Below are 19673 nucleotides of genomic sequence, written 5' to 3'. Positions count from 1 at the left end.
AATACTTTGGCAACCTGCTGTGAAGAGTTGACTCATTAGGAAAGACCCTGATGCTGGGAAAGATTGAGGGCAGAAGAAGGGGGTGAAAGATATGAAATGGTTGGATAGTGTCACTGACTCAATGGACATGAGTTTGAGCAAACTCCAGGAGAAACAGAAGGACAGGGAAGCCTGGAATGCTGCGGTCCAGGGGGTCACAAAGAGCTGGACATAACCTAGTTACTGAACAACAGCAATCTTTTTATGAATGATATTATACTCTATGAATCATTCTACAACATTTTTACTTGTTCATTACATTTTTGTGATTTATCTGTTTGCTACATATAGCTGTATTTCCTTCTTTTTTACTGCTGTATAGAATTCTATTCAGTATAACATTCTCCTAATGACCATTTCAATTTTTTTCAAGTATTTTCCCTATTGTTACTAAGTCTTCTATAACATTCATCTACACTTTTCTTTGTGAATTATACTGGAGTATTTCTAGGGTATAAACCTGGGGAAATATGTGCTTGGATGTGTTTGTTTCCTTTAGTCTTCACCAGTTCTAGATATAGGCCTTTGTTATTAATGTGCATTAAAAAGATCTTCTCAGTTTATTCCAGTATTTTTATTTTTTAAAATGTTTATTTTTAATGGGAATAAGAATAATAAATCAGTTACCCATTGTCCAAATCCGCAAACAATATCAAAAGTCACCTTTTAGAGAACTTAGAGACTCATACCCAACATCCACAAAAATTAAAGTCTTAAATCAGTGACAATAAGTATCATATGCTCTTCTAATACCTAACAAATTATCTGTATTTATAGATTTTATCTTTATAAGATGCTGTTTGTTTATATCCATGTTATTTTAATGACATTGATAAGGTTATGAAATTATTGTGCTATTTTCCTGCTCTTTCAAATTCTCATAAAAATATTAAGCAGTCTTATCTTATATCATTTCAACAGCCATGATTCATTCATACATTTTTTTCCCAGTAAACAGTGCAAACATACTGATATTCTTCCAGTAATTATGAATACCATATTTATTTGTTTACTCTCCCTGGCTTTATCTATAATTCAGCTAGTTTATTTTATTCTAATCTAAATGTGCCCCAAAATAATTAAAGTCTACATTCTTTTCATAAAGAAGGTTTTTAAAAATGACCTGACAATGGAAAATACTTCATAAACTGTTTTAATATTCAAAAAGTGATTACTTTTTTACCACCTTTTTACCCCATCATATATAGCTGAAATTTTAAGCTCATTTAAAGTTATGGTTCAAGCAAAAATTATGTCAAATATTCTATCTATATAGCTTCTAAATCCAGTTTAAACATAGCCAGTAAAGAGCACAGAATAAAAATGCAAACCATCAAACAAGGAGCAAATGGGAATCAGAGTTAGGATCCTGGCCAAGGCCAGTAATCAGAGATTCAGAATTTGACTGAGCAGAAGAATGTCCAACCACCACTGACACTAACCATCTAAAATGACTGAACCAGATTGCCAGTTATATTGGTGATTCTTTAGTTGCAGATGAGAGGCATTCAGCTTAAACAAAAAAGAAAACATAAAAACACACACACAAAAGGAAAAACCACAACATTAAAAGGACTATTTATGGAAAAGACTCTGGTTAATTAATGGAAAATATCAGCAGTCCATCTGTAAGAAAAGCAGGAATACAGGGACTCAAATGCCATTAGCAGAGAGAACTGCCTCGGCCTCAGATGTTCCTTTCGTACTTGTTTTGATTTTCTTTTTACAACTTGACTCTTTCTGTTTCAGATACCTTGGCTGTTGATACCTTCTGAGTTTTATATTGTAGAGCTTCAGCCATCAAAGAAATGCTGTCTTTTTCTCAGATTTGATTCTAGTTATGTCTGGGAGAATTTTAATAAGCCTTACTTGGACCAAGTACCTATATTTGACCCAATCAATTATTGCTAGGAAGTCAGAATATTATTATTGCATTAGTTTAAGTCTGCTCTCTATTCCTGGCCACAGGTTTAGGGCCAGGGGTGAAATTGCTGTGTATTAGCATCACTGCCCTACTATAATCTGGGGAGTAATGGGTTCGGGGAGAAGATATGCAAGACCAAGCAAACTCTCCTAGAGGCCCTATTCCAAAAACAGCAGGCAGATTCATGGGTGATGGTTCCACACCAAGAAGAATATTTTGTCAATTATGCAGAGAGGTTTTGGATAATTCCAGTTTTTCCAACAGTGAGCAAAGCTATGTTGTGAGGTAGAAAGCAATGTATCACCAAAAGTGATTAAGGACAAACTACAAAATCATTTATGTATTGTATGGGAAAATTCGGAAAATGTCTAAGAAATTGGACTGATTTACCTTCTAAGATCCACCTCAGTTTAATATTTGATAATGCTTAGTTTATTTCATTCCATCCATTCATTGATTCATTTCACAATTTTCAGCTTGGATCTTATTTATATTACCATGCTACTTGTTTAAGGTACAAAAGAATAAGATATATACCCCCAAGGTATATATCCATTTGATTATATATTTTATATTTTTAGTAATAGCAAGGAATTTTAACCCAAGGCCTAGAAGTTACATGTCCATGAGAATAAAATCCTTCCCTTTTTACAACATGTTCTGTATTAAACCATACCAGTCATAAAAACAAGCCCCACTTACACTTCCATGCTGCCATTCCCCTGCATATTCTTTTTACTCTACCTTTTCTTTAGGTCTCTTTGTAATATAATGTAACATATAAAGTCTGCTTTTACTTCTTATCCCCAAATTTACTTATTCTTTCTCCCTATACTTTCTTATGTAAATTCTGCCTTGAGTGCTGCTTTCACAAAGAACCTAGTTTGTCTAATCTTTTATTTTGGTTTATACAATAGATTTTTTATGACAATGTTGAAGGTATTGCAAAATAGTAATGAAAAATGCAGGAAAACAGGGCATTTTTCTACATCATTCCTATCTGTACCTATAATAGTTTGTTTTATAAATCTTTAAGCTCTATTCCTCTGATTTCTAATCTCTTCTCTTTAATGACTTTCTATTGACTTTATGTCTATATTACATTCAACAGATTAGAGTTAAAATGCATTAAATATTACATCTCATGGTTTTACTAAAGCTGAGCACATCTTCAGAAAGATTAAAGATCTCTTTCTACAAATCAAATTAGTACTGAAAAAGCCAGTTTCTACACATTTATTCATAAAGATATCTCTACTGTATTCTGAATTTGTCTAAGAAATGAGCTTTCACCTTTTGATAATTACATGAGACATAAAGAAAGGCAAGCAAATCAAATCAGCTTTTATGATGTTAAATTATTTCATAGGTCAATATCATGTATTAAATTATGATTTCACCTCCGAGTCACATCAAATGATTTTACAGTGAGTGTACTGAGAAACATTTACATCTGCTGTAAAATATGAAGTACTTAAACCGTTAGTATTCAGTAACTGCTTTATGTCTCAAAAGTAAAATGACAAATTCTTATGAATTTGAGCTTTAAAATTCTTATGGAAGAAATTCTTTATAAATTAGAAAATACTACATCATTTTAATCAGAGAAGGCAGTGGCACCCAACTCCAGTACTCTTGCCTGGAAAATCCCATGGATGGAGTAGCCTGGTAGGCTACAGTCAATGGGGTCGCTAAGAGTCGGACACGAATGAGCGACTTCACTTTCACTTTTCACTTTCATACATTGGAGAAGGAAATGGCAACCCACTCCAGTGTTCTTGCCTGGAGAATCCCAGGGACGGGGGAGCCTGGTGGGCTGCCGTCTATGGGGTCGCACAGAGTCGGACATGACTGAAGCGACTTTAGCAGCAGCAGCAGCAACGTCATTTTAATATGGGATAGTTTTTGCTCCTGAAGAAATGTGCCCTTTGATTTTTACTTTTTTAGAATTTTCAAACTATGGATCACTTCAAATCTATTTCTAATAGACATTTTGTGGAATACAAAAAAAATTTGAGAATAACACCTCCCCTATCCAAGTTTCAGTTTATTTGGAGATACTACTGTTTCATGAAATAAAGGCATCCTGACCCAAGGAAAACAAAAATGATAGCTGTTACTAATACATACTCTCTCTCAAAGTCACTTAGTCATGTCCTACTCTTTGCAACCTCATGGACTGTACTGGCTCCTCTGTCCATGGACTTCTCCTGAAAGACTGCTGGAATGGGTAGCCATTCCCTTCTCCAGGGTTTCTTTCCAACCCAGGGATCGAACGTGGGTCTTCTGCATTGCAGGCATATTCTTTACCATGTAAGCACCAGGGTGGCCCCACTAATACATATTACATATGCATTTACTCTTCACAACAACCTATGAGGTTTATACAATACTGGCCCTATTTTGCAAAGGAGAAGACGCTCACCAGTGTCTTATGGCTGGCAGTGCAGAACCAGATTTAGCCCTGGAGTCAACCACCATGCTATACTCCCACTAAAGAGGGCCAGTGTTCCTAAGATGACACAAAAGAACAAAAGAGTTTTCAGGGCTCTCTAAGGTGCTATTGTTTTAAGGATAAGAATGAATATGCAGTTTTTGCCAATTATTTGTAAAATGTAAACCTGGTTTGACTTTGGAATCAGTGGGAAATTATTTCAAAGTCTCTGTTTGAGACTATAGAATTAGTCTCAAAATTAAATAGATTTAAAGCTTAAATGTTAAAGAAGAGCAAGCAGCTAGAGGAAATTGTTTATGTAAATTAAGATGAGAAAGGCCTCTGAGCACAGCACCAAAAACACAGTGACATTCTAGAGATATGGCTCCACAAAAATTTAAAGTCACCTAGCTATGAAAAGGGCTTCCCTAGTAGTTCAGCTGGTAAAGAATCTGCCTGCAAAGCAGGAGACCCCAGTTCTATTCTTTGGTGGGGAAGATCCCCTGGAAAAGGGATAGGCTACCTGCTCCAGTATTCTTAGGGTTCTCTGGTGGCTCAGACTGTAAAGGATCTGCCAGCAATGCAGGAGACCTGGGTTTGATCCCTGGGTTGGGAAGATTGCCCTGGAGGAGGGCATGGCAACCTATTCCAGTGTTCTTGCCTGGAGAATCCCCTTATACAGAAGAGTCTGGCAGGCTGCAGTCCATTGCAAAGAGTCAGACACGACTGACTAAGCACAGCACAGTACATACAGTGAATTAATAGAAGAATCAAGTTATCATATAGTAAAAAGTCATACAGATGTGAAAACTGCAAAGGAATGTCATATAAGGTGATAACATACTTACATTCTGAATGGATTTATTACCTCAATCCTATAGGTGAGAGAGGAGAAAGCAATGGCACCCCACTCCAGTACTCTTGCCTGGAGAATCCCATGGACAGAGGAGCCTGGTAGGCTGCAGTCCATGGGGTCGCTAAGAGTCGGACACGACTGAGCGACTTCACTTTCACCTTTCACTTTCATGCATTGGAGAAGGAAATGGCAACCCACTCCAGTGTTCTTGCCTGGAGAATTCCAGGGATGGGGGAGCCTGGTGGGCTGCCATCTATGGGGTTGCACAGAGTAGGACATGACTGAAGCTACTTAGCAGCTGCAACAGCAGCATAGGGGAGAGAAAATAGTATAATATGAATAACATACATTTCTCTTTTGGAAAGGAAATTATAAAATTTTTTTAAAACACATCTTTTAATTCAGGGAACCATATTAAAAAAATAGAAAATGAAAAGAAAAATAACTTCTACCTAGAAATTCTTTTTATTCAGGTACCCATGCTGTAAATCACTTATCTTTATTAATCATTCAAACTAGAGGATGTAGAATATTTGCAACCCCTAGAATCAAAGAACTTTTTAGCAAAAGTAAGTTTGAACTTCAGATTGCCTTACTGTGAAAGTTAAGTTCTAATGTGCCAGCTTTTAGACTAGTCATTCTATGTAAAAAGATAAGTATCTCCTTATAAAACGATTTTGTTTCCTACCTAAAATGTAACCTTTTTGTTTTTCAACACTTTCAGAACATGTAGAGATAATTATGAGATATGATAAGGCACAAAGACTGTAAGAAAAAGTTTGGTTTATAAATTGAATTTATTTTAATCACTTCAGATATATCTGCACCTACAAAGAATGATCTCTCAAAAAGATTAGCCTTTGTTTTTCCAAAATTGAAATATGCCAGAACAGCCTTGCTTGACTAAAAAGCAGGCCTGTGATAGCTTCTAAATCTAAACATAATAACCCTATTGTGTGACTTTATTCATTCTTAAATGACATTTTTTTCATTTTTTAATGACAGTTTTACCAGCAATAAGTATATTAAGTGTACAACAGAGCACTTTTGATTAGATAGTCTTTATAGCTTAACTATCCTGAATTATATTTGGGGGTTGTGAGAGTCAACACTATGTGTTCATTGCATAATTTTCTCTTTCTGGGCACATGCTGCTGCTGCTAAGTCGCTTCAGTCGTGTCCGACTCTGTGCGACCCCATAGACGTCAGCCCACCAGGCTCCCCCGTCCCTGGGATTCTCCAGGCAAGAACACTGGAGTGGGTTGCCATTTCCTTCTCCAATGTATGAAAGTGAAAAGTGAAAGTGAAGTCGCTCAGTCATGTCTGACTCTTAGCGACCCCATGGACTGCAGCCTACCAGGCTCCTCCGCCCATGGGATTTTCTAGGCAAGAGTACTAGAGTGGGGTGCCATTGAGGAAAACTAAATTACAGCAGTCCTTGACCTTATAAACATTCCATTTGCTCTTTCAGCCTTTTCCTTTCCACAGCAGCATTGGAAGCCACATGTTCTGCATCTTAGATCTACAGTGATAGAAGCTGGGTCCCTGGGCTATCTCTTACAAGAGACCCTCTTAGGAAAACTGCCTGGTCTACATCATAGTGACATCATTACAAAAGAGATGTTTGTTTCATTAAATTATTGTGGTTTGGGAATTTTTACATAGTGTAGTCTCAACCATTCTAATAGAGGTTTGCATTATTAAAGCAATTAGCTGATTTAAAATATCGATTGGTAGGTAAAACTATCATTGTTTGAAAATGAAAAAGAGCAACAATAATGAAAATGGCTGAAATGATGACTCACTTTTATCAAAACTGAAGAATCAAGTTGACATAAGTGAACTATAAGTGATTATTCCTTTAACAGCATTTTAGTAGAATATGGAAAATAGATCTCTTGTGTTTTATAAAGTTCTCTATGTTGAAAGCTAAGAACATTTTCTGTATGGTAAAGCATTTTCACATTTTCCTTGGAATAGCTGAATTATAGAATTCTCAGTTATGAACATATTTTGATTTTGAATTTAAGAACATGATTTTTCATAGAAAATATAGTCATACTGTATTATTTCACATCTGGCCATTTGTATACCACCATCATTTTTTTGGTTGTTATTAGGTCACATACTCCCTATGCTTTAAGTAACATACACCAATTCTCATTTTAATATATATTTTCTACCAGATATTAAAATAAATACTTAGCTATTATAATACAAATGATCAGGGATGGTCACAAATTAATCTTGTTGTCACCTGTGATATAAATACCTCTCTTATAAACCACTCTTATAATAAAGGATGGCTAAGTTCCCAGGTAACCACATCACATCCACCTTTCCCCCAAATAACACCAAGTTTGTTAAAATATTACTATATCAGATAAGTTTGTTGAAATATTAATTTGTATATATTCTCCCCATATGCTCCCTCTACACCCTTCTCCCATTTTTATCTCATAACAAGATTTTGTAGTTCTCTGTTTCAAGGTTTTTGGACTGAAAGAAAGCAGAAATGACTTTGATCTTTAACTCATGGTGTGTCCTGAAGATGAACTTAGGATTAGTAAGGTGTTTAGAAGTATTCCCCAAGACTTGATGGTAGAGGAGGGCTGTGAGTCCAGGAAGGCTCTGGCAGTAACCAGGGAGGTGACCAGACCTGGGGGCAGGGTGGTGACTGTTAGGTGCAGTCAGAAAGGCTGCATCACAGGCATGAGGACTTCCAGTTGCACTCAGTGTGCACTCTCCTGGGGGGCAGACCTCTGAAAAGCCTGGGACTCCCGTTGGGCCACAGCACGCGTGGGAGACGGTGTCTGGGTGGGACTCTTACATTTCCAGATGCTCTTGATGCAGCTACAGACCCCAGACACTTGGTACAAATGGTTTGATCTCATTTGCAGAGTGGGACAGAGATGACACCAGAGTGAATAAATTTCCTGCTAAAATGGTGGAATGGGGCCACCAGACTGGACTCTAGCTGGTTTAGAGGAAAATTTTAAGCATGGTATTCTTGATGCAGCTCAGTTTGTAGACTAAGATCTATGCTTTCTACATTAATAAGATCATTTTGCCAATAGAATCTAACCACATTTTAGCAGCTTTTCTGAGGGAACTGTATTTTACTTTAGCATGGCAGTACTATATTTCTCCAACCCAGATGTTAGTATCAGCCCCTCAGGTCCTCTCCCCATATACACACACACCTACCCGCCCACCCCCCCAACACACACAAATGAACACACACCCCAATACAATACTCCTAGGTGTACAAGCCAATGAGGGCTCCTCCCTCTAATTTTTCACACTGTAGGACCTTTAGCCAACAAAAATAGAAATCTCTTTTGAAAAACACGTATAGAAACTTCTCTAAAGAAGGCCTGAACGAGCAATGGGGAAAGCCTCATCGTTTATGATCACTGGTAAGAGAAACCATAGAAAATACTTTGGAAAATGGTATGCCTTTGCTCATTGATTTAATTACTGTTTTATAAAGTATCAACAAGTAGCTCCCTTGAAAATTTTCAGATCTATTATCTGTTAAGAAACTCAAGTGTTGACAACTCAGGTACATTGATTAACATGGTATTATGATACATAAAATATGACCTTTCCAGAGGTTTGTTTATTGCCTTTATAAAAGTATGTGTGTATTAGTTGCTCAGTCGTGTCTGACTGTCTGCAACCCCATTGACTATACGTAGCTCACCAGGCTCCTCTGTCCATGGAATTGTCCAGGCAAGAATACTGGAGTGGGTAGCCATTCCCTTCTCCACGGGATTTTCCCTGCCCGGGGATCAAACCCAGGTCTCCTGCATTGCAGGCAGATTCTTTACTATCTGAGCCACCACGGATCTGGCTTTATAAAAGAAAAGACTCTAACATTATCAACTTTTCTAAGGTTATATTTGAATAATGAAAGTGAAAGTGAAGTCGCTCAGTCATGTCTGACTCTCTGTGATTCCATGGACTGTGGCCCACCAGGCTTCTCCATTTTCCAGGAAAGAATATTAGAATGGATTGCCATTTCCTTCTCCAGGGGATCTTCCCCAACCAGGGATTGCCATTTCCTTCTCCAGGGGATCTTCCCCACCCAGGGATCGAACCTAGGTCTCCCACATTGCCGGCAGACGCTTTACCCTCTGAGCCATCAGGGAAGCTAAAAGCTACTCAGTGTTTGTTAATATTTGTGTAGATATTTTAATGACACTGAGCAAAATTTGTTAATTCTTCTAATGCAACACTCTTCATTCTGCCTGTCATTTTTATATATTTTGTAGGTTTAAAGGTTGAATAACCTGAGAAGAATCCTGAGTTTTCCCACAAGGGATACTTAAATTCTACTGAGAATTGTTAGCTAACGCTGATTTTTCTGCTTTTGCTAAAGGATATCCATGCCTTGGCATGGCGCCTCCAAAGTATAGCTGATTTGTATTCATCCAGATTCCCTAAATAATCTTCCCCCAAATGCAAGCTACCGAATTAATACAAACCATATGTTACTAAATAAGAAAGAATTCTAGCTCATATGAGCTACCAAATTAAAATTTAATAAAAATGGAAAGACTAACTCCCTCTTGAATATGACCTCGGCAGAAGGTCATTATTTTTCCTCCTAGAGGTCCTGAAACACGAAATTGAAAACAGGTAATGTACTACCTCCACTCACCCCGTCATCTTCTATTCAGTCAGTGTTCTTCTTCTTACCTTCTTTACCAGAACCCAGTAAGTCATTCAAAGGGAAGGAAAATATGAGACTAAAACTAATAAGAAAATAAAGAAGAATAGGGTGAAGTTTGATAATGAAGCTTTATTTCCCTCTAACTATAGCTGTAAGCCATTAGTTGAAAAATTTAATAATATACTAAGGTTTCCTATTACACGTTTCATTCTAAACAGTAATGTACCTTAACAGCTTCCCACTCCATGATTGACCAGTAATTCAACAAGAGTGATTTCTTTGTATGGAAAGGTACTTTCTTATACTTTTAAAGAAGAAAATCAAAGTAGATGTTACTATGAGGTTATCATTATACCATGGGGAGAAAGAAAGTAAGTAATGCTATTTTTGAAATATTTTGAAAGAAAGTAAGTAATGCTATTTTTGAAAGGTTTTAAGATATAAATGTTTGGATTTTTTAAATTACTATGATTTATCAAAGATCTCAATACAAGCATTACTTAATATATTTTCTAGGATTTGTATAATTTTCACTACTACATGATTTTAAATTGTTAATGTTTAGTGTAAAAATCAGAAATTCATCGAGTGGTATAGCTCTTGAGAGATATTAAGTCATACTGGAAAATTAAGCTCTTCACTAATTTCCTATTTGTAAATTATCAGTTAATTTGAAACAGTTTCTCTTTGTTTTAAGACAAACCAAAGATATAAATGAAAATAAATAAATAATAGCACCCAGTAAGAAATCTGTGCTTAGAGAGATAACTAAAAAATAGAGTGTAGATGTGTAGCCATCTGGAGAATAAGAAAATCAAAAGTAATAGGCAGCATTCAGAATTTATTAAAAAGAAATTATGCCAGGAGCTTCTTATTGCAGTTTTCTGTGGAAGTGTTCAAATTAATGAGTAAAGAAATACATTATACACTACATATTTGGGCCCTAGTGATATCATTTTATACATGATCTCATGGCATAATATTTGCTAACTAATCTAAATTAACTTGGCTATAAATGCTATCATACTGATTGAAAATTTGCTAGCATACCACAAAAGCAGCCAGTTATAATGAATGACACAGTTTGATGAAATTGCCTAGAGCCAGAGGGATGATATTGGATCATCTGTGACATCAGATTATAAAATGCAAAGAAATTAATAAATCTGAAAACAGTTGAGATATCAAGCAGGTATAAAATAAAGAGTAGAAAAGAAAGGAGATGTAATGAAAATTACGTAAGTCAAAGAAACCAGCAGAAGTTCATTACCACCTTCAGGTGGGGTTGACAGTGGGATCCAAAATGGTTCCCGTCATCATCACAAGTATAATTTTGACAAGTCCACTCCCATTTGCTACTTCCAAATCTAAATGGGGGAGGAAGGAGAGAAAAAATAATTTAAAATATTCTTCACCACTGTTATCTAAATCAGTCCTTCAAAATTTCCCCCAAATGGCAACAGTTCCAAAATCAAATTCCATTACCAGTTGATGTTTTCCTGCTGCATCTTTGAATGAAGAAATATGTGTTTTATTTCTCTTTGAAGCCACAGTGTATGGCATCTATTAAGTATTCAAAACTGTTTCTTGAATGAACACTGTTTGAGAGAACATCTCCAGAATGTCAGTCTTAAGTGGTGATGATTAATGGAGCAAAAGAGAAAATTGCTTTTAGTTTATTCCACTGAAGAGTTAATTAAATACAAAAAAAAGAAAAATTTAAGCAGTTCCTTGGCCTATTTCCTAGTGTTGTGCTGTCCTATACTATAGACAGTAGCCATAAAATTTTAAAATTAAAACTTCTATTCTTTAGCTACACTAGCCACTTTCCAGTACTCAGTAATCACTGAGTATCAGGTATCAGGTATCAGTGGCCTCTGCATTTTAGAACAGTTCTATCATTGAAAAGTCTTTTGAACAACACTGTTCCAGAGCATGTCAGTAGCATATCATCATTTTCTATGCATATTTTCTAAACTGTATATTCATTTATTTATTCAAAAATACTCACTGAATATACCTTATATACTAGTCACCAAAAATACAAAAATGAATAAGACCCCTGTTTTTAACCATTTAGAATCTTTCATAGGAGAATACTAGTGATCAGATAGTCACAGTCTAGTGCCATGCATAGGCAGTTAATATGAAGAAAGCACAAAAATTGATGCAGAAGAGTACTAAAGATTGATTATTGAAGTAATCAAGGTAAATGTTTTTTTAATTAAGGCAGAGGAAGTAGAAATGGAGAGGAGAAGGAAGAACCAAAAGGTATTTAAGAGGCATAAACAGCATGATTTGGTGAGAAATTGAGTATAATAGAAAAGATGCAGTTTAGAATAACTCCCAAGCTTCTAGCATGAGGGAATGAAAGAATCGTACCACCATTATCCTGAATTGAGTCTATATGAGGAAGGATTTAGTATGGCTTAGAGGAGAGATGGCTTTCAATTTTTATATATGGATGCTTTTTAATAGTTATAATGTATGTTTGTCCAAAATTCATGAGAAAGTTTGAGACTAGAGCTGGAGTTTGGGGTATTAATATTGTGGAGCTGGTAGTGGATGAGGTCACACAAAAAGGAATGTTGTCAATGAAAGCCAAGAAAACAAACATTAAGAACTTCTAGAGAAATTGCTGGGAAAACAGAAATGAATGGGATCATAGAAACCAAGAGAAAGGAATTTTAAGAAGGTGCCAACAACCTAAAGAGCTTCAAAAATAAGATATAAGATAAAAACTAGGGGGGGAAATATCCATTTAATGTGCCAATAGGTCAGGAGTGACCTTAACATGAACATTTACCTTAAATGACACAAGCGGAATATTGGTAGCAAGAAACCCATGAGTCAATACGTGGGGAAGAAGGAAAGATGTGAGTAGAACACTTTTTCCATAAACTGAACAGATTTGAGATGGAAAGAGCTATACATGAAGTGATATGTAGATGCAGGAAGGGATTTTTACTCATTTGCTATTTCTATTATGGAAAAGGTTTGAGCATTTAGTGTAAAAGTTTCTGTGTCCATAGACCATGCTATAATGGGTCCATCTTAGCTGGTGTGGATTACTTGTAGCTTACCTATAGAGCCACTGACCCTTGGCCAATGCTATGGAATGCATTAGCTAAAGATAAATGATGTTTTGAAACTGTGGGCCTGTAAATTGTTGCAGATCAAGATATATCAGCCTGCAAGCACTGTTTAGTAATAATAATTGGATTTATAATGTACTTAATTTCAGAGCCTGGAGGAGGGGGCTTTCAAATTAGAGTCTAGCAGCATAGCTAGAATATATGTTTTATGAGGAGTTCATGATAAGAGATCTCCATCATGAGCAATTTTGGGTTTGCTGCTTAGGAGGTGCTTGAGATGTGCACACATAGTGGTTAGACCAAGAATACCTGCGAGACCCAGAGATGGGAGAATAAAGAAATCTATGCCTGAGATCTCTGGACCCTTCCCTGTGAATGTCTTTCTTCTATTGTTTCTGTGCTATATCCTTGTACACTTGTTCCAACACCATAAGCTAAGTAAACTAAGCTCTGTAAATCTGTGGAATACTGAGGGTGATTAACACATAATTAACACTGGATGACATAATTTTAATAGCAAAAGTCCTCAGTTTTTCAGTCTCTTGAGTAATTTGTCACACACAAGTGTAATTTAGGGGCTCAATAATTACAATTCCTGAGGCTAGGTTTTTTCTCAAGGGAAAAAAAAAAAAACAAATATAGTTTCATTTTCACAAAACAAGTTTAAAGTAAAAAAAAATTGTCCAGTTAGCCATGAAATTTGTTACTAACAACAGCACAGGGATATTTGAATAACTGATTTTCCAGCCAAACTATTTGATTGGTTCATTAAGAGAAGAATCTATTTTAGATATTCACACCTTCTTGGTTGTACTCTTTCACTGTATTTTCAACCATTTCTTTACCTCTCCATCTTCACTGTGTAATTTCACATGCCCAAGCATCCCATCCATTTCTTTGATTTATGATTAAAAATACAAAGTTTTTCCATCATCCCCAACAGTGGAGTAAATCCCTTCAGTTCACACAGAAAAGACTTTTAATTACCTCTGTTCACACAAAGATCCTATAAGTACTTAGGAAAGGAAGCCAGATGGCAATGTTCATAGATATAAACTAAGCTGAAATAGAGTGATATAGTTATACAAGGAGGAGACAATTTAATAAAGTGCTAAAGGACATAGATTTTAAATCAGTTAGATGTGGAATAAAATTCCAGATGGACTCCAAGGTATGACCCTGAGAAGGGTACTTAATGAATTTGAGCATCAGTCTCCGCCACTGGAAAATGGTGAAAACAGTAATGCTTCACAGTGTTACTATGAGGATTAATGTAACATATATATGCAAACTGTTTAGTCCATTGACCAGCATATAATAAGTGCTTAATAAATGGTAATGATTTAAATTCAGTGAATAAGGGTTCAATAGCAAATTATATGTTCATGAATATAATCCTTAACCTTTCCAAATCTCTCCACATCTCAGTTTTTTTTCAAATAGAGTAAAATTAAATTTACTTAGCTGAATTTTCATGAGCATGGAGGGACTAAATATATAAATGGTCAATGACCAGATCACATATAAAAATAGAATTCTAACCCACAGTCTCTGCACCAAACAATCCAGAAGCCAAACCAAAGCCTCTGCAGCAGATCATCCCCAAACAGTCAGTGCTTCGTCAGTTACTTCCAGCTCCCCTAGTATTTGCCTGCACTTCTAATTTAGGACCAACCAGAGAAACCCAAATAAACTCCTCAAACCAACCTCAGAGGGTGCTCCACTTCCAGAGCCCGCCTCCAATTTCCCCATGTCAGCAGCTTCCGGTCAGAGCATACCTGAATCCTTTCTCTTTTCGACTATAAAACTTTACCACTCCTCCGTCTGCCTTTCAGTTTCTATCCTAAGCAATGATGGTGGCTGACTCCCTTGCTATAGCAAGCTCTGGATAAAAAAAACTATCCATTTGTTTTCATTTGGGTGGTCTTTTTTTCCACAACATTATAACTGAGGTTAACCTCAGTTCAATGCCAATTTTAAAAGGCCACATATATTTTATTAGTGTTATTAGTGTGTGGTAAACAGACATGATCATTAAGGCTCACCCATGCAACCATCTGCTTGTGGCTGTACTACTTTTCCATCAGGTATGTAATACAGATGCTCATGATCAATTCATTTCTCTCCCTGCATCATTACCAATACCTATTCTTGGACTGCTATTAGTGTTCCAGGTGCTTAAACTCTCTTCTTTTCCTTTCTGATCATATATCTTACCTTCTCTGTTTTGTCTGGACTCACATCTAGCATTTTAGCAATTCTCTAGTCAGCATTCTCATATACCTAGATAATTCTGAGTAGACAAATACTCCTTTTTCCCCAGAAAGGGGGCTCATTTCTTTTGAGCGTTTCCCCACTCCATCCACGTGGTTTGATAGATGCTATGAATTCTAGTAGCCCATCCCATACATGAATGCTGTACAAACAGGCAGGTTGAACCAACTGGGGTCAAGAACAGTTGTCCTAGGCCATTTCTAGATTTTTCTTATTAGGTATAAGACTGAGAATCTTTTAGTCTCAGAGCTCACAAATTCCCAATTTGTGAGATTTTCAGAGCTTTTGGAAGTCATGGTTCTAGCCTGGTGGAATAATCCATTGTGAGAATGATGTCTGTATTCAAAAAGCAAAACAAAGAAGAGTGTATGCAGGTATCATTCACTGCTCTAGGAAACAGAAGAAAGAACAGTTTAGTTGAGTATGGGCTTATGCTGAGTCTTGGAGAAGAGCAGAGGAGAGAAAGCAAGGTTGTAGATAAGAGCTAATGCAGTTACCACCATGCCAAGACTTCACTCAGGGACAAGGGGAGGATTAACTTCACACTCAGATTTTTAATAGTTTTGGAAACTAGCCAGATATGGTTAATAATAAAGCCTTAAGAATACAACAATAAAATGAGAACTGTTATATACCTGAGATGAAAATGCAGCAGTCTCACATATAAATGTCTAGATAATTGTTCAACATAAACTGAAAGTGAAAATCCTTCACATTGTTGATGTGTCTGACAACTAGCTATCCATTTTTCTCTGAGTTCTTGACTTTGGTAAGTTTGCTATTGCCATAGCAGGACCAAGAAAACTTATTGGGATAGAGGGAGAATATCTCAAGAATGCTACACTTGGGTCAGGCTGCCCAGACATGTCATGCAGTAGTAAGTAGACCTGCTGCTGCTGCTGCTAAGTAGCTTCAGTCGTGTCCGACTCTGTGTGACCCCATAGACAGCAGCCCACCAGGCTCCCCCGTCTCTGGGATTCTCCAGGCAAAAACATTGGAGTGGGTTTCATCCATTTCTCCAATGGATGAAAGTGAAAAGTGAAAGTGAAGTCACTCAGTCATGTCCGACTCTTAGCGACCTCGTGGACTGCAGCCTACCAGGCGCCTCTGTCCATGGGATTTTCCTGGAAGCTACCAAATCAACTCACAAATATTTATTGACTAACCAATGAATGTCAAGAAAGAAATAATAGAAAATGCTTTGAATTGGGAGTCAGGAGACCCTTAGTCTTCCAGGTCTGAAATTTGCAAATTCTTGACCTTGATCAAGTCATTTAACAGGCTCTGAGCCTCATTTTTCTCATCTGCAGAAGGGAGGGGTGATAGACCATCTCACTGGAGGCCTTATAGAAATCCGGCCACACAACAGGAGATGAGCTGCATCCGGGAGCAAGCAAAGCTTCATCTGCTGCTCCCCATCGCTGTCATTACTGCCTGAACCATTCCCCTCCCCTCAAAAAGAGTGCCTTCCCAGAAACCAGTCCCTGATGCCAAAAAGATTGGGGACTGCTGGAAATACAAAATCCCCAGCCTCTTTCCTAAGATGTGCAGTATTTGGGCAAGGCACTTGAAAGATGAAATATCAAAAGAAGAAATATAAATAGTAATTCAAAGTAATAATACTCGAGCCCCACACTATTATAAGCAAAATAAAAGGTAGAAATAATTATTTTAAAAGAGTAAGACCTTAGGGATGCAATTTTAGACAACGTGAAGTTCAACTGGGCGGCCAGTGGAGGGAGACTTTCCCTGCCTCCCTAAGGCCCTGAGGATTTTTCTCATATACTCGCTGAGTGACAGTTTCGCCTCAGCCTCCAAGAGGAGACTGATAGCTAAGGGATGGACCGAATGGGATAGTAACCCAGGCGGAGGCGGCTCAAGGTACTCGGGTCTGTATGCCGCCGTGTAGGCGGCTGTAGAGCTGGGAGCTCCGGACTCACCAGCTCATCTGTCTCACCGCACTTCGCCTGTCCAACCCCGCCGGCTCCGCGGCGCCGGCGACCGAGGCCCCTGGGTCAGTTACCGGGTGTCCAGGCAACCGCTGCGGCAGCCGCTTGGGACCGCGGGGTCGCGCTCTCCTGTGCCTCCCAGCCGGTCCTGTGCCTGCCGCGCATTTCCTCCGCGGACCGGTGCTGCCGGGCTCTGTGCGCGCGCTAGGCTATTCTGCGCCGTCAGCTCCCCACTCTTATTTCTTTTCTAACCAGTTCAGTCCCACCAAACTCCTTTCGGTCTGTAGTGAAGGGGGACGCGGAGGTGGGGGGTGCGGTGGGGGTAGGGGGGCGGGGACTACAAGCAAACTGCAGCAGTTATGATTAGAATCAGGATCAGATTTCTTTAGGGCTTTCCAGGTGGCGCGATAGTGAAGAAGCCGCCTGCCAATGCAGAAAGACGCAGGTTCGACCCCTGGGTAGGGAAGATCCCCTGGAGTAGGAAATGGCAACCCACAGTCCGTGGGGTCACAGAGTAGGACACGACTGAGCACATGCCCAGAGTTCTTTAAGGTGAAAACAGCAGAATTCCGTTTCTTTGCCCCTGAATGGTACGTTTCTGATATCCCCCCCACCATCACCTCTTTAGAGAAAATCTTACAGCTTCTGCTGTCCCAGTGCGAGGACCACAGGTGATAAGCTCCTTTTGGTTTGATTGTTCTTTCTAAGGTGACGTCAGTATCGAGAAACTTAAACAAACTAGAAGGAAGGATAGGAAATATTTGCTTTGTGTCCAGAGGTTGAGGTGGGGAACGTGATGAATTGAAGACATTTAGATAGCATATTCAAAAGCAGAGATATTACTTTGCCATCAAAGGTTTGTCTAGTCAAGGCTATGGTTTTTCCTGTGGTCATGTATGGATGTGAGAGTTGGACTATGAAGAAGGCTGAGCACCGAAGAATTGATGCTTTTGAACTGTGGTGTTGGAGAAGACTCTTGAGAGTCCCTTGGACTGCAAGGAGATCCAACCAGTCCATTCTGAAGGAGATCAGCCCTGGGATTTCTTTGGAAGGAATGATGCTAAAGCTGAAACTCCAGTACTTTGGCCACCTCATGCGAAGAGTTGACTCATTGGAAAAGACTCTGATGCTGGGAGGGATTGGGGGCAGGAGGAGAAGGGGACGACAGAGAATGAGATGGCTGGATGGCATCACTGACTCGATGGATGTGAGTCTGAGTGAACTCCGGGAGTTGGTGATAGACAGGGAGGCCTGGCATGCTGCGATTCATGGGGTTGCAAAGAGTCGGACAGGACTGAGCGACTGAACTGAACTGAACTGAAGGGTTTATTTCTAATAAAACACATTTTTGAAGTGTGATTCATCTCAAAAAACGTTAAGTGTCACAAAATACATACCTAAACTTTGTTTCCAGCTCAGTGAATATACTGTGACCTGAAGTTAAAGTGTTTTCAAAGGAAGAGTCTTGTGCCTTACAGTATGCTCACCAAATGCCTTCTTGGATGAAATCAAACACTAAATGATGAATTGAAGATGGTTAAAAACATAAGATCAGAATAAAGATTAGTGTTCTTATGTAGTCAAATCATATTTCCAGGCAACACTGGATACAGGCAAAGGTCTGGCAAGGTTAAGGAAGCAAAATCTATTACCTTAAGAGGCAATTCAATTAGTAATCCTTTTTAGTGGAGGCCCTACCTGGAATAAGATCATTCCAGCCAAAGATGTAAGAGAGGAAGCAATAACAAGCAACCTGGAGAGAGGTCTTAATCTTAAATTCATATATGCAGAAGCAGAGCTCTTTTTGTAATTAAAAAATAGATTCCAGAATGCACTCTCCAGTTTCCCATCTTTCTCCATTAATTATTTAAATTTGACATGTTAGCAATACAATGTTAAATTTAAACCAAATGAATCATTTGCATACCAGTAAATATATATTCATGAGACTTCAAATCATCTAAGAGAGTATATTAAAGCAATACCTAGCCTTTTTTCCACCAAAAAAACTTTACCTACTAGAAACTTCATTCTTGAAATTTTTTTACTTAATTAATTAGAACTCATTGATTCATAATTTCTATACATGCAATTATGGCAGAATTCTAAAGTGAACCCCAAGGACCCTGACTCCCTGGTATACATGCCTTGAATACTTCTGGGCTTTTAATAGGATGGATTGTATTCTGGTAATTAGCTTGTTATATGACACCGTTGGCTCTAAGGGAGATTATCCAGGGTGAGTTGGACTTAACTGGGTGAACCATTGAAAGGAACTGGCCTCCTCTTGGAGTCAGACCTCTTCCTGGAGTCAGAGATTTGAAGCTTCAGAAGAGCACTGGACACAAGGGATATTCTTTTTGTCAGCTTTGAAGATTGAGAGGCCCTTAGCAGGAAATGTAAGCATCCTCTAGGAGTTGAGTA

The 19673-nt window shown here is 38.0% G+C and overlaps 1 protein-coding gene across 1 annotated transcript in view; it reads right to left on the bottom strand.

Moving 5' to 3' along the window:
* The window catches only part of CCDC178 (coiled-coil domain containing 178), a 410587-nt gene extending 393112 nt beyond the window's left edge, over positions 1–17475 (bottom strand). The window contains exon 1 of the mRNA XM_024984506.2: positions 17241–17475. The gene's annotated coding sequence lies outside the window, so the exon portion shown is untranslated. The remainder of the gene's footprint in view (positions 1–17240) is intronic.
* Between the last annotated feature and the right edge of the window lie 2198 nt (positions 17476–19673).

Source organism: Bos taurus, chromosome 24, assembly GCF_002263795.3.
Source record: "Bos taurus isolate L1 Dominette 01449 registration number 42190680 breed Hereford chromosome 24, ARS-UCD2.0, whole genome shotgun sequence".
Lineage (NCBI taxonomy): Eukaryota > Metazoa > Chordata > Mammalia > Artiodactyla > Bovidae > Bos > Bos taurus.
This window is presented reverse-complemented; position numbering and strand designations above follow the sequence as displayed.